The 15,000-nt window shown below is 43.8% G+C and overlaps 1 protein-coding gene across 1 annotated transcript in view; it reads right to left on the reverse strand.

Annotated features, from left to right (window-relative positions):
• Positions 1-15,000, reverse strand: part of erfl1 (Ets2 repressor factor like 1) — a 42,472-nt gene that overhangs the window by 23,802 nt on the left and 3,670 nt on the right. Inside the window, exon 2 of the mRNA XM_087174866.1 lies at positions 14,485-14,663. The gene's annotated coding sequence lies outside the window, so the exon portion shown is untranslated. The remainder of the gene's footprint in view (positions 1-14,484; positions 14,664-15,000) is intronic.

The following is a 15,000-nucleotide window of genomic DNA, read 5'->3' on the forward strand; positions in this document are numbered from 1 at the left end:
CCCCCCACCCCCCACCAACTCGCCATATCGCCCTCTGCTCTCTGTCTCATGTCCACTCAAGCATTAACAGGATAATAATTCAAACACTTTCCTTCCTTCACTCCTTCCTCATTTCCCCGTCTCCCTCCTTTTTCAACTTTGTTACTTCTTGCCCTCCCTCCCCACGACTCTTTTCGCTTCTCTCCTTTGCAATCCTCTTTTTCTGTACAACCAAATTAATTATTATAATTTCATTTTCAGGGCGCTTTAATGCAAATAATGTATGAAACAAAGGTGAAGCAACTGTAAGTCCTTCTCATTATATCAATGTATGTGCAGACTATTAATATGGCATTTTTACAGCATTTAGAACAAGTGATAAACATATCATACCATAGGCGGATTAACTGACTTTGAAGTCCCAAAGGAAATATTTGAATCACTACTGTGATGCAGGATGATAGAGGCCCAGTGGTTGTTCGTTAGGGATGGACACATCATTACACTGGAGGAGGGGGGTGCTGGGGAGAGTTATTGAGCGGTATCGATCGCCTCTGATCATATAATGGAGAATAAACCTACAATCGGTGATCAGCGTCAGGCAAGATAAAAATCAATTTTAGGTCTCCGTCAATAGGCTAAAGAATCAATCAGAGAGATATATCTTCTATGAGCAGAACATATATTCATGTTTTCTGTGTAATAAGCCAACACAACTTTCTCAAGTTGAACTGTGACTCGTCCATTTTTGGAAATGCAGAGACCCAGCAGGGAAGTAACGAGACTGCACAAAAGAAGGCGGTAAGAGACCGAGAAGTCCGCACTTCACTCACATCTGTGCGCAATAAGCGTTAAAACGGGGAGATTCTATGTTAAAGTCGAACTTTTACGCACTTTTGCTTGCAGTTGATGAGCGGTGACACGCAACGCTTTGGTTATTCCATTTTTAAGAATCAAATAAATCAGACGAAAGTTGAAATATACAAAAATAATAATTCAGTCCCGCCTCCCGCAAGGTTTAATGAGGCCCAGACGAGTTTTTGCAATGTTTGAGGGAAAAAAAAATAGTTTGGTGGAAGATACGGGTTAATGAAATAGTGACTGATTGAATTAGTGTCTTTGACCATACCTGTGAAAGCAGGAAGGCTGTTGCGTTATTTGGCGTGTCTAAGCTGAAGGCTCCTCTCATTAGATTATTTCTCTGAGTCTTTCTTCATGCAATAATTGGCCCTCTCTCTCATTTGAACTGTGAAACATTTTCTTCACGGGATAAAACAATGGTTTAAGTTTCACTAAACTTCTCTGTATCTTATTCACCTGTGAACCATTTTTACTTTCTGGGCAACTGGACTAAAATTAGGCCTGTAATAGTTCCTTATGTTAATTGCTGCAATTATATAATTACAAATATGATAGAGTTAAAGCCAATAGGTAAATTGATTATTATTAATATTACACTCATTTTAAAATAATGATCTTCAGCCATTCAGGGGAGCCTACGCTGATACACAAACTGATTCTGCTGTAAAGATCCAAAGATAAAAAGTTGGAGGATAGTCAAATTACATAAAAATGTTTCTTTTTCTGCTAACTTGTTCTTAATGAAAAAAGGAATGATGAAAATGAATCAATAAAACCAACAGGAAAAACTTCAGACTATCACAAACCAATAGTGCTGAATCCCCTTGGAGCCTGCTTAGAGCCGGAGTTTGATAAACTGGTGGAAATGGCAGGTGTTATATGAAGCAAAAATAAAATAAGAGAAAAAAGTAAAGTAAATGCAGTTAGAGTCATATGGCTCGGTGTGGTCTGGGCGTGACTCGAACACGGCTTGGGACTCAGCATGGAGCATTTTGATAGTTTAAACAGTTTAAAACACTTACAGTGGTAACCGGATTTGTAGCCTTGTGGGGTTAAGAACTTGATGAAATCCACCGTGCCCAATGGGACCACAGAGGTGAGTGCTCACATACAAATTGCCATTGATAAAGAGAGAAGGGGAAGCTCCACCATCACAAACCTTAAATCCCATCCCTTTCACACTAGTTCAAACAAAAAAAAAAAACTATCCTACCCAGTGTGCCATGCAGCTGACACCCCATGGGACCCCCAGGAAAGTGCGGTTGACATTATTGCATAAAATGTTTTTGCTTTGCAATTGTTCTAAACTGAGCCTTTTATTTTTGAGCGGGGATCACCCTACCACGATGTATGCAATCAATATTGTGTGATGTGGGAAAATTGTAGCTTTGTTGAATTTTAAACCTGCTGTTGTGTGTTGACCTTTGAGAGTAAGGCACAGCCTGTGACTGCTGCTGCTGCTCAGAGGGGCCATCAATAATGGAGAACAAACTACAAGCGTGTTTGTCTGGATTTCCAGAAATGTACCGTGATTAATCAGTGTCATACAGCAGGTACACAAAAAGCCCTTTGCACGACAAAATGTCACCCTTCAAATGGAATACATAATCATGGCGTCAACAGGACAGGTAATTAGGACTGAAGATAAACTACACGATAAATATGAATGACTGACCTAAAAAATATTTGAAATATGAGGATGAAGTCATCGAGTGAGATTGGACGAAGATGCTTGGCGCCAAAAATGTGGGTAGAATGGCTTTAAGAATCTTGATAGTCTGCAGTAATGTGAATGTCCCATAGCAGCCAGCATGACCAGATATAGAGGGTTAAGTCTGCCCGGCCGATATCAGTTTGTTGGCTAAATGTAAAAACAAATTGCAGTATAGAAATAAAACAGTATAGTTTGAGGTAATTTAGAAAAAGCGTCACACTACATAATTTGTCCACCAGAGAGCACTGAAAAGTAAGACGCTCAGTAAGACGTTCAGTAGACGACATCGTCATAATTAAAATAAATCTAAGGGATCTGTATCCACATTAGTTAGTGGCCCATTTATTGTTATCCAATTATTTAAACACTCAAAATCAATATAATTCCAGTATTGGGCTGTAATCTGGGGAAAGGTGAGTTATCTAAAAAATAATTTGGGATCCATAAATTCACATTATGACTTAACATCAAACATCTGACTTAATATTTGGATCTCTGTCCATGGATTTATTCTGCCACTGTGTGATGAACAGATGCAGGTTGACCTCCGTGTGGCTTGTAAAAGCTGGCAGCTAGTGTTAAGTTTTTGTTACAGATTAGATTCCTGTTACATTTTTCTATAGGTTGTCTGTTATTACCTTTTCACTGTCCGTCCCTTTAGTCCATTATTATTGGACATATGTGGCACAATGACGTGGATATGATATAATAATAACACATGGGGGCAACTTGGTGGCTATGGGTTTAAGATGCTGGCCATAAAATTGCAACGTTTCTCGTTCAAATCTGGTCGTGGACCTTTGTTGCGTGTCATTGCTCGTCCCTCTCCCCTCATGTTCTGACATCTCTCTATTAGAGCTGTCAAATAAAGGTACAATATCAGAAAAAAAGTGATCAAATCTGGCCTAAGTAGACAGGCTATTAAGTGACAACTGATAAGAAAAGAGACTATTGGCAGGACAAAATTTTGAATTTCAACAGCTTTTCAAAGTTAATATTATGGATCAGATAGATTTGACTGTATTTAGTAATTTAGTTGATAATCATAACATCCATTTCTATAAATGATTCACTTCTTTTGAAACTTTCTAAAATAAACCACTTCATAATGAATTACTTTGCCAAACATTATAATTGTTCAAAAAAACCAAAATAAACCAAATCATTTACTATAAATCTTGAACCACAAATGTCAAGAATCAAAACAAGTTAACACCATATTTAAAACAGCATAGTTTTGTACTGTATCGTATGGCCTTGTTTTCAGACAGCCATATTTTCCCTGTTGGTTGTTGAGTACGTTTCGTGAAACTATTGGTCATGAAACATGTTCAACACATACAGAAACACATACAGTTTGAAGTCAAGAAAAATATTTCAAACACAAACCAGGCACACCCAACACGAGTTTGACGAGCGTAGAATTTGAAATGAATGGATATACGGACGCCATGATTCACTTCTAAGAATGTGCTTTTTAAAGTGACTGTGACTGTGTCCATATATGCATATCATCTATTCTGTCTCTGTCTTTCCAGTTCCTGATGTCTCTGCCCAGTACACAGACGTCTTGGACTGCTGCCTTTCTATTGAAACCACAGTACAAACTCATATATCCATGTGTGCCCAGACACATTCACAGACATGCACACACAAACACACCAAAATTCAATCTCTGTATCTTTCTATCTGTGTTTCCTTCTTCCACTCTCTTTTATACAGGCACACTCACACACACACACACACACACACACACGCACACGCACACACAGCACCCGTCTGCCCTGGCCCCCGTCGGCCCTCTCGCCTGTGTGTGCGTGTCAAATCGAATCTCCACCTCAGTGCGTAGTACACCTGCTGTGCTGGCGTATAATGTGCTGCATACAGTGAGTGCACGATGACGGATTACTGAATTAGACCAATAATGACAAGTGACACTTCTGTTACCGCTCCCTGAGCCACTGCAGAGAGCAGGGGAGAGGTGTAAATAAAGAACAGACACAGCGACCGAAAGAGATGGAGGGAGAGCGAGAGAGAGGGGGAGACAGGGGGAAGGAAAAAGAAACAATAGAACAGAGACAGAGGAAGTCATGGAGGTGGATTGGAAATTTTCAGCTTATTCTGTAGAAATAAATAAGTTCTGTTTCAGTCAGGTGCAACTTCTCTGTTCTGTATCTCTTTTCCTCTGTTCCTCTGTTTCCAGGGTGACACTATTGTCATGTACTCATGATGGTAACTAGATCTATATCACAATCCGTGGTGAAGTCAAACAGGGTTTTTGTATCTTTTTCTGAGATGTTTAAAGAGAGGGTCACCTGTCAAATTTGTTCGTTTATCTCACTGAATGCAAATTTCAAGACAAGGTCCCACCTGGACTCAAACTGACGGTGTGCTGCTTTAAATATCATGTGGTCTAGGCATCAGGTAAAACTAAATTTAGGCAGAAACTAAAGGCAACAGAGCAGCAACCTCACATTTCTGGTGAGACAGAATCGTTTTGAGAAGTTTTGATGTATTTTCTTAATGAATATACATGAAATGTAGAGCAGGCTAATCTGTGTGTGTCCACCAGTTGTAGATGGGGCCAGTTTATCTGCAGGATGTCTGGCCCCCCCATGGACCTGGGTCTCCGCAGGCCTGTGCTCAGGATACTAAACCATGCCAAATGAGGAAGAGGAGGTGCAATCTTCCCTGGGATGGCATGAATAAATCAGCCTACCACCCGGTGCGTCTGTACATCATTCATACATGCACTCATACAGAAGAGAAACTCAAAAACAGGGACTGAAGGTGCGATTGACATGAAACACCAGTGGCTGTCTCCCTGTTTTTGGGGCTGGAGACAGACTTTATAACACGAACATCAATGAGAATATTGGCGCTTTGTCAGTGATGTTATTTAACTGCAAGGCTCATCGTCCTGCCTGTATTGTCTCATAATGGAGAATCATTGGGGGATATAGGCCTGCCAAGTCCTCAAGTCATTGTGCCACAGTCATGTTTTGCTCGTAAGCCAACGCTCAAAGGCGCAAGGGACTCCTAAAACTTATACCTCTGTGCATGTGTGTGCCCATTTGATAGAGAAGACGGGAACAGAGGCGAACAATACTTCTGTGAGGAAGAAGTGAACACTTAACTGGGACAAGCACACACATAGCAAGAGAGGGAGAGACAATTGGAGTTGGGAAAAACAGCGTACGAGAGCGAGGGAGCAATAGGGGGAGCACAGAGGAAGGAAGACAGAAAGAAATATTGACAAAGCCTAGATATACACATAAGTCACCCGACACGACCCGCCTGCTCCCTGTATTTTATAGAGCCGCTCTGCGCTGGCGGAACAGCATGACAGGCCAGTTCCTTCAACGGAAAATATGGTCCCTCTCTCCCCTCCCGCCTCTCGCTCCCGCTATCACTCCTGTTTTCTGTCTATCCCACCCGATATCATTCTGTCACCTCTGCGCCAGGCTCTTTTTTCCATCATCCCCCTATTTCTTTCCCCCCCGTTCTTGCCTTTTTATTGGTGCTCTACATTCCACCCGTCATGTTTCACTCCTCTGTTTCTATCCATCTTCACGTCGCTCTCTTAATCCCCTCTCATTTGCTCTCCTTGGCCCCTCACATCCCCCTCCCTACCTCCCCCTCCTCCCCCATTTCTCTTCCTGCTCTCCCGGAGCCGTTTCCGCGTGCTGTCCCATTTCCACCTACTGCTCGTCGTTTCCCTCATTCTTCCTGATTCATTTCCTCCCCGCTATCCGTTCCATTCGCCCCCCCTCCCTATTTGTGCAACATACATTGCTATCCCTCTCTACCTCTGGCTCTCCTATCTCCATCTTACACTTTTCTATCTATATTTCCTCTGACCTCCCAGCTTTTCCTGCCTGGTTTTAAGTTCATCTGTCTCTCTGTCACCCCTGTAAACTTTATCCATCCACTACTTTACACTAAATACTTTAGCTTGGCCTTTTCACTTTTGCCTTTTCCCTCCTTCCTACGGCTTCTTCGTCCTTTCTTATGGATGACTTTTGTCTCCCCACCTTGAAATAAGCATGTACATTCACATATTTTCCACTATTTTGCTGTTTCCACTGTTGTCTTACCTTTTGGTTCCCTCACCCTCTCTCTCTGCCTCCCTCCTCTCTGTCTTTTTTTCCTGTCTGTCTTTCTTTCTTTCCTTTTTCGTTCATTCTATCTTTGCTCTTTCTTTCTTTTCTTTTTCTTTCTTCCCCATCTCTCCCTCTGCATTCCAGCCTGCCCTCCCTCTCTCATCCGCAGCCTGAGCACAGAGCTCCATGTGTCGGAATCAATTAGGGCTGAGAGCCGTCGCGGCCGCTCTTTCACGGAGGTAAATATTAAACTGCACCAAGCACCGAGGAGGAAGAGAGGGAAAGAGAGGAGGGGAGAGAGGGAGCCCTCCGTCCCTAATCCACCGCATCGATCAGGCGGGGATGAGGGTAATATATTATTTTGACAAGATACGATCCTCCGACGCGCACCGCTATCCCCGGCGATCGATTTCTTTTTTCTCTCCTTTTTTCTTTCCTTTTCTCCCCCTCAGCGAGTGGGACAGAGTTTGTGTGTTACTGTGTGTGTGTGTGTGTGTGTGTGTGGTGTGTGTGTGTGGGTGTCTGAGAGAGGGTGCGTATGTGTATGTGCGTGTGCGCGCGCGCATTTGTGTGTTGTTGTAGGGCGTCGTCGCGTGTGCATGTGCACTGGAGTGTGGATGGGTGACAATAGGAACAGCATTAGGAAATGTGGGGAAGAGATGAGGATGGTGCTGCTAGTAGGTCTGCGCTTTTACAAACAAGCTCCTGTCTAAACAGCTAAATCACACGCTCGCCCGTAGATGGATCGTTGAGGAGAATCTGAGAATCGTATTTTGTGTTTATTTTCTGGGGTATATTGGCAAGGAGCAGCACGCTAGGCAGGATGTCAGGGTTACAGTTAGTCAAATAGGCAGAGCTGACCTATTGTAAAGTTAAGTGTCCTTCCCCCGCACAGTCCCCTCTGCTCCTGTGCCTCCCCTCTATATCGCTTTGTAAACTGTGTCTAAATGCTAAATTCCCCAGATCAATTTTTTTTATTCAACCTCTCCCCCCATCAACGCGCTCCCTCTGCCCCCTGCCTCTGTCAAACAGCTTCACATTTGCTGTCCTTCAGTGATGGAGGGTGTCCTATACCAGCATTATACCTCCACGTCTGTGAGTGCAAGTTACTCTCACAGCAGGTCAGATGAAGTCCTACAAAAAGCCAAAGTTTTCACATCACTTTCTATAGAAAATGATACGCAGTTGTTGCAGTGCTGAATTTCTTTTTTGTTTCATCAGAAAACTACAAAACTGCTCTGATAGCTTTTATGGTGACGTTATAGTTTTGATATCAGCATTGAATCAAGTGAAATTGTAGTATCAAACCCACTTAGGACCAACAGCCAATTTTATTAACTTTTGTTTCTCCAATCCACAAATAGCCAGCATGGTTGAGTCTCAGCTCTAAGCAACCCCTAAATACAATCCTATGCACCCATCTCCATCTAATAAGCTTGGAAAACGTGAATGTACACTATCTGACTATATAAAATGGCAGGAAATGAAAGTAAACCAGCAGGTGATGAAGAAGACGAGCAGCTTAGCAAGCTAAAGATTACGATATTTTTCTTTGAAGAAGTTGGTTGAAACCAATTGTAATGATAGTTAGACTGGCATTCAGCAGGAAACCTGTGATGCTTGTGCTTCTCTTACATGTGCTGGATGTTTAACTATAGCTAAATGTTTGCTGACAGGTGAGGTCTGACTTCTTGACAAGTTGTAAGTATATTCAACCCTATAAACACACATGAACCAAATGTTGGATGATTCCCGAAAACCTTAGAATATGTTACATGACAGCTTCTGTTAGATGCTTTCTGCAGGAAATGACAGTATAATTCCTTTCAATGAAAGATCACGGTTACTGAAAATGCAAAGGAACCTAAACTGTGGTCTACTGCTACATGTCAGATGCCACACGCCCATCCACCAATCCAATCTCCCCATCCTTACTTCCTGTCTTACTACATGAAGGGAATTGGACTTAAATTGTTATGTGTTGAATGGATATGAGTTGGATATGGATGTAGTCCCCAGGATATTGGGCTGATATATCAGGTGTTTCTGTAGGGTTGTGGCACAGTGGTCGGAAATGACTTAATGCAGCTTTAAGGTTTGATTTCTTTGATTAAGATTATTATGGGTACAGTGAGGGTAACACGGGAAGCCCACAATTTTTCAACAATATCATACTCAAAAAAACAAACAAGCAAGTGGCAATGTCCCATGAGATCTGACTTCGGCATGAGTGTGTGTGATTGTGTGTGTGTGTGTGTGTGTGTGTGTGTGTGTGTGTGTGTGTGTGTGTGTGAGCACTTCTACATGCAGACACGGTGACCCTCAGCAGACAGCAGAAATACAACCCAGGACACTGTGTTTTGCAATACAGAGCACTAACTATCAAGGTTATACGGTCCCTGTGAGTATAGTAAGAGACTGCACCATTATATCGTTTCTATTGTCTATGAGTGTGTTTGTACCTGTGATTTGTATGGATCTATACGTTTTGTGTGGACGACATGTCAGTTCTAGCTTGTCCTCATGAGTGGCTCGGTAGATTCAAGCAGTCATGTCTACATGCACACACCCCGGCACCCAACCGGTTTCCTCTCCGACAAAGCTCCGTCCAAACAAGTATGTCAGCAGCCGCTGGTGTCTCCTCCAGCTCACTCCACTCACTCTTACTCCTCGTCTCCCACTTTCTCTGTTTCTGCCTGCCGCGACTTAGTTTTCCTCTTTCTTTCTGTCTGCTTTTGCTTTTATTGTGCCATTTTCTGCCACTTTGGTCTAAGAAAGGGAGGCCATAATGCAATCTCTCCCCCTCTCCATCCCCTGCTGTGAGGGAGAGTAGCTTGGCCTGTGTGCTGGGCCGGGGAGAAGGGGGAGAGACGGGGTCAAGGTGAGCTCTAATACACTATTGATCTGCCCCAATTGAAAACCTGATGGAAATTTTACCCCCCTCCCCTCCCTTCCTCCTCGTCGTTCTCCCGCACCCCCCCCTCTCTGTTTTTCTCCCCCCTCCTTTCATCTACCCCCCCTACCCTTCCTATCTCCCACTTCTCTCTTCCCTTATGTCTTTTTTCCTTTCCTGTGTGTATCCTCCCTGGTGTCTAGAGTCTTCCTCTTTTTCAGTGTCTATCCCCGTTCACTCCAATCTGTTTTCTCTCCCAGCTGAATGTCTCTTTCAACCACTGACCACTTTCTCTCCTTGCTATCTATCTCGTTGCAGGGCAGCACTCTGCCTCCATGTCTTTTAAACTGTGCCTCTAATCATTTCCTCTTGCCTCTTCTCCTCCTTTTGGTCTCGCCATCTCCTCTTTTTCAAGCATGTTCCTCTCTTTCTCCTTTAAATCCCTTGCTACCCCACCCCTCCCCGCTGTTTCTGTCTCTCTCACTCTTTTCCCCTCATCCCCCTCTTTGAGTGTGCATCAGATGGTCCATTTCTCTCTACCCCAGTGCATATTGATCCCTATGGCAGTAGCATGCAGGGTGAGGGCTGCGAGGACCACAGCTACAGTGTATTAAACGCCACAAACGCTTTGGACGCGGGACCTGAGACACGCCTCCCCGGCAGGGCCCTGTCAATAGCTGCTCCCTCCTGTCAACAGCAGCCAAATGGCCTCTCAATCTGGGACTTGTGATGGGCCACAGATTGGTAGAAACTGCAATGGATGCAACACAGAAAAATAGAGAAAATCTTGATGGGAGAAAAGCCAGGATAAAAAAATCAAAAAAAATAAGGAGATGTGTATAAGGTAATTTTCCCTATAATGGTGAGCTGCTTTAAAAAAAAAAAAACAGATGTATTCAGCATTGATGTGACTCACTGAAATCATGTAAAAACCATTTCCATTCAGATGCCTAAAATGTTGCACAACAAAATCTATGACCTCAGCGTTCAATTTGCTCCATTCTTTGCCTTAACAGGCTTCATAATAACACACTGTTGTCCTGTAGTTATGTGAAACAGCAATTATGGATGCAACCGAGTGTGCTATACACTGTTCAAACACATCAAACAAAAGAGGCACAAACACTGGAAAGGCCTGAACAATAGAGATGGCAGCAACAGAAGTAAACCTTTTTACAGCTACCCATTACTTTCCCACTTAACAAGACAGACCACAACCTCTCCCTCTCTCTGACTCTATGCAGAGTTGGCTGCTATCACCGCACTGCTTGAGTGGGAGATAAATGGAGTGAGTGCGTGTATGTGTGCGTTTGATTTATGTACTGTTGTGTACGTGTCAGACGGCCGAGCTATCAGGACCACCATCTCCCAATAGACATAGAAATGCTACAGCAGTGGAGGGACCCCTCTGTCGACCCTGAGACCCCTGATACACATCTGGAACAACAGAGCACACCGAGCGGGGACTGGAGGGGTTTGTTAGAGTGGGAGGAGGAGGAGGAGGAAAAGGATGAGGAGGAGGAAGAGGGGAGGCTACCTCTGTCGCTTCTGTGCTTCTTTTTTTTTTTTCATTTTCATTCAAAGGAGATTCGTCGACTTTGTCGCTCTGTCTGTCTTTTTCTCCTCTCTGCCCTTCACTGTCTCATGTTGACGAGAGGGAAACGGCCACTGTACTTCCACCTTAAACTCAGCTTTACGACTTCTGTCCGTTCTCAGAGGAATAATCTCACTGGTGGCAGAGCTCTAACATGCAATCGGGAGGTCCTGCTTGGTTGCTTTCACATTAAGCTTCTGTCGACAGTGTCGGGAGCTTCTTCTGTATGATCCTGATCTCACGGGAAATCCGTGGTTCGTTCAAAAGCCAGTGTCTGTTATTCAAAGGACACCAGTATGTGAGAAAAACCATGACCAAAGCCTCACATACTACATTAAAAAAAAACTATTTCACTTCTCGCCTAAACCTCTGTTTGACCTTAAACAGTCTTCCTTCTGTATACTTATATTGCTCTAATTTCAAGTGATATTTTGCGCCTGTATTCAGATATTAAAACTGTGTAAATTAAGTACGTATGACGTTTTCTGTTTGTGTTCCTGTACTGCATAGCTTCTAATTTGTCCACTAACTTGCATTCAGGGTCCAGACACCTGTTTTATTTTCCCACTTTTCTCTTTAAGTCACTCTTTTCTTCTTTCCCTCTGTGTCTCCTCCTTTTCTCCCCCCTTTTCTTCACGCTCTCCATCTATTTCTTTCTCTCTAGGAAGGAATCAGTCTCACCTTAATTGCTCTTAAATCGGATTAATGACTGACCGGGGACAACTTGACTTAATCTCTCTTCTAGTAAATCTCTTCCTCTCCCCTCTTCTCGTACATCACTCTTATACATTTTATCCTCTCTTGCCCTCCCTCCTTTGCTTCCTTTATCTCTTGTCCTCTTTTTTCTTGTTCCAAGAACTCTCCTTCCTCCTCTCTTCATCTTTCAGCTCTCTTTGCTCTCTGTCACCTTCTCTACCTTCTTCTTATTTCTCCATTTCTCCTCCCTCCTTCTTCTCTCCTTTCTCTCTGTGAGTCAATCATTCTTTCATCTTTTTGGACGCACTCTGTCATGCCTCAGCTCGGCTCGTCATCCGGGTCCCTTCATAATTTCTCTCCTCTTCTTTTCACGACTTTCTATCATCCTTTAACTTCGTCATCCTGAGATTTTTGCATCGGACCTCTTTGACTTGGCTGTCACTCTGTCTCTCCTTTTTCCACTTTGTCTCTCCGTATGTGTGTGTGTGTGTGTGTCTTAGTCTCTCTACAAGCTTGGCCAGTCGCAGGGTGTTGTGTATGTGTTAGTGCGTGTCGATGTGGTCCTGTCATTGCCTCCTAAGTGCTTTGGCAATACTAGGGATCTGCTGTCATGCCAGTGCAACTAATCTCAATCGAATTACATTGAACTTGTATTGAGATGGAGATAAAGGACATGAGCATCTGTCAGTGTGATTGCTCAAGCAGCTCTCTCACTCCCATGTGAGAGAGCACATGGACGGAAGGTGCACTTGCACCACACACACATTCAAGAAATTAGTTTTGGTGACAATGACACCATTTTGATCTTTACCCTTAATAGATTTAATACCAGAAACTACAATAAGAAATAAAAAACAAGTTCAGTACAAAAACAAATGACACTATGTCATACGGAGGTGATCCTTGTTAAGGGTGTAAGGGCAAAGAAATTGTGCCACCTTCCAAACCCCTGCAGTTCAAAAAACTGAGGGGGAAAAAAGGCCAGCCTTGTGGACAAAAGCTCATTTTCCTCTTGGTTGCACACTGCTGCAGGCGGGCTAACATGCCACAGGAGAATTCAACCACTCATACACCTTTGTTTTCCTCTGGTTTTTCTCAACTTTACACACAGCAGCAGGGCCATAACTGAGAGTGAACTAGGATTTCTGTCAGCCCAGAAGGCACGTGCATGGCCTGTCCGGCCTGAGGCGAGTTCAGTGATTTGAGAGCCACGAAGTCGCCCGTTCTTCTGGTTGGGACAGAGAAAAGAAGAATCTGTCATTTCCAAAAATGTGGCCACTTTTGTTCATCTTCCAGTCTTGCTTTGAGCCATTTCCATGTGTCCTTCTTTCTCCCATTTCTCTCTTCTCTCCACTCTCCACTCTCCAACTCTTCCAAAACCCCCCACCTACCCACCTCCCAACCTCTCTGCATGCCCATCTGCTTCACAGCGCTCCAGTGCTTGTCCTCTCTCGCTCTTTCTCCCTCTCTCTCGGAGTGCAGTCAGGATTAAGCATTTATCTCGGTGGTCCTCCTTTCGGCCCTAAACGCCCGTGAGGATGATAAGAGTCGCTGGGATTTGTCAAATTGTGCGCCATTGATTAACTGACCTTTCACGCCTGCAAGTCTCTCAGCCACTCCACTAACTGCCGACAGGCTAGATAGAGAGATAGATGGATACATCTGGCTGTTATTGTTGTGTACAAGTTTGTAGTTACCAGGTGTGGCAGCGAGAGACGACATGGGGTATGGGGGCCACAGGAGAGAGGGGGCCATGAGGGAGAGGGAGAAGGGAGGGGGGGCAGAGGCTTGGAGATGGTGGGAAAGATACAGAGGAGTCCTTCAAGTGCCCTATAGGCTCAGAGTGTAACAGGCAGAAGTGTGTCTACTAGAAAACAGTAATGAGTCTTGAATAATGAATACTGAAACAAATTTTAAGGTGTGCCAAGGGGCTAATATTAGACAGGAAGAATTAGGTGGGAACAGTGGAGCGAGAGGAAGAGTTCAGACATTGGTTGGCTAAAGGAGAGTCTCGCATGTGATCGGTAATGGCCGAGGGCTATTGCATGGCGCATTCGACACCTTTGATTATTCAGACAGGTCTACGCTGCTACACATTTTCAAGAGCAGGAATGAAGTGTTCAAAAATAAAACCTCCAAAAAAAAAAAAAAAACTCCAAAAAGAGAAAAAGCCTCTAAAGCTGATCAAAGCATCTCAGCAAGACAATGTTGCAGCTTTCAAAATTATTTTCCCAATCAAAATGTCTTTGTTCATCTGCGAGTCACTGAGTAACAGTCACTTAGAAAGGGTCTCAAAGATTTCATATTAAGCAGTTATAGATCTTTAAATTTTAAATGCTGTTCTTAGAAAATGTTAAAATTACTATTCAAGCTGCAACTTTCACAATTTTTATCTCCACATGGACAAACTAGAGAGGCAGCTGTGGCCTTCGGTTTTAAATCAACAACATGACCCCTCCCTATGTAAAACATCTTGACCTCAAGTGAATTTAGCTCCCTATAATATGAAAATATGTTGGGGCTTTTTGTGATCGGTTTCAAAAGACAAACAAAGGCACTGTGCAATAGAAAAGCAGCGAGGAAAGCAAATGGAGACTGAGATATTAAGATCCTGACAGTGAAGATGAGGAGGAAGTTCACTCACCTGGACCTCCGCGTCGCCCCGCCTCAGAGATGCACCTGAGGCCGAAGCCTGATCACCGTCTCTCGGATTGGACTTGGGAGTTTGTTCGCCGCTGCGCTTTGTTCCGACCCGGGAGGTGAGGAGGCGAGGGGAGAGGGGATGGGGGGGAAGTGCCGCTGTCGCACTGAACGAAGGCGTCACTGAAAACACAACAGATAGCCCAATCAATTTAATTCCCTCTGTTGGCAACAAAATCGTCCTTACCAGACAAGTGTGTGTAAACTTTTTTTTTCCTCATTCAAATCTGAAATAAAATTGAAAGAAGCAGCAGTGAATAAACCAGGGGACAGGAGGCGCGGTGGCCCAGCTGAGTGGAGCCGATCCTGGGGCTTGTGTTGTGTTGTTTTCCCGCAGGACCACTGGTGCCCCGTAGACCACAGATCAATCATCTTATTTACCCTTTACTGCCATACAGTAACGGAGACAGCGAGAGGGAGGAAGAGATGCCAGTATGAGAAAAACCAATAGCCTATAATA

The sequence above is a fragment of the Seriola lalandi genome, unplaced genomic scaffold (assembly GCF_002814215.2).
Source record: "Seriola lalandi dorsalis isolate HSWRI2012SDOR001 ecotype SW California unplaced genomic scaffold, Sedor1 jcf7180002054390, whole genome shotgun sequence".
In the NCBI taxonomy this organism is placed as follows: Eukaryota; Metazoa; Chordata; class Actinopteri; order Carangiformes; family Carangidae; genus Seriola; species Seriola lalandi.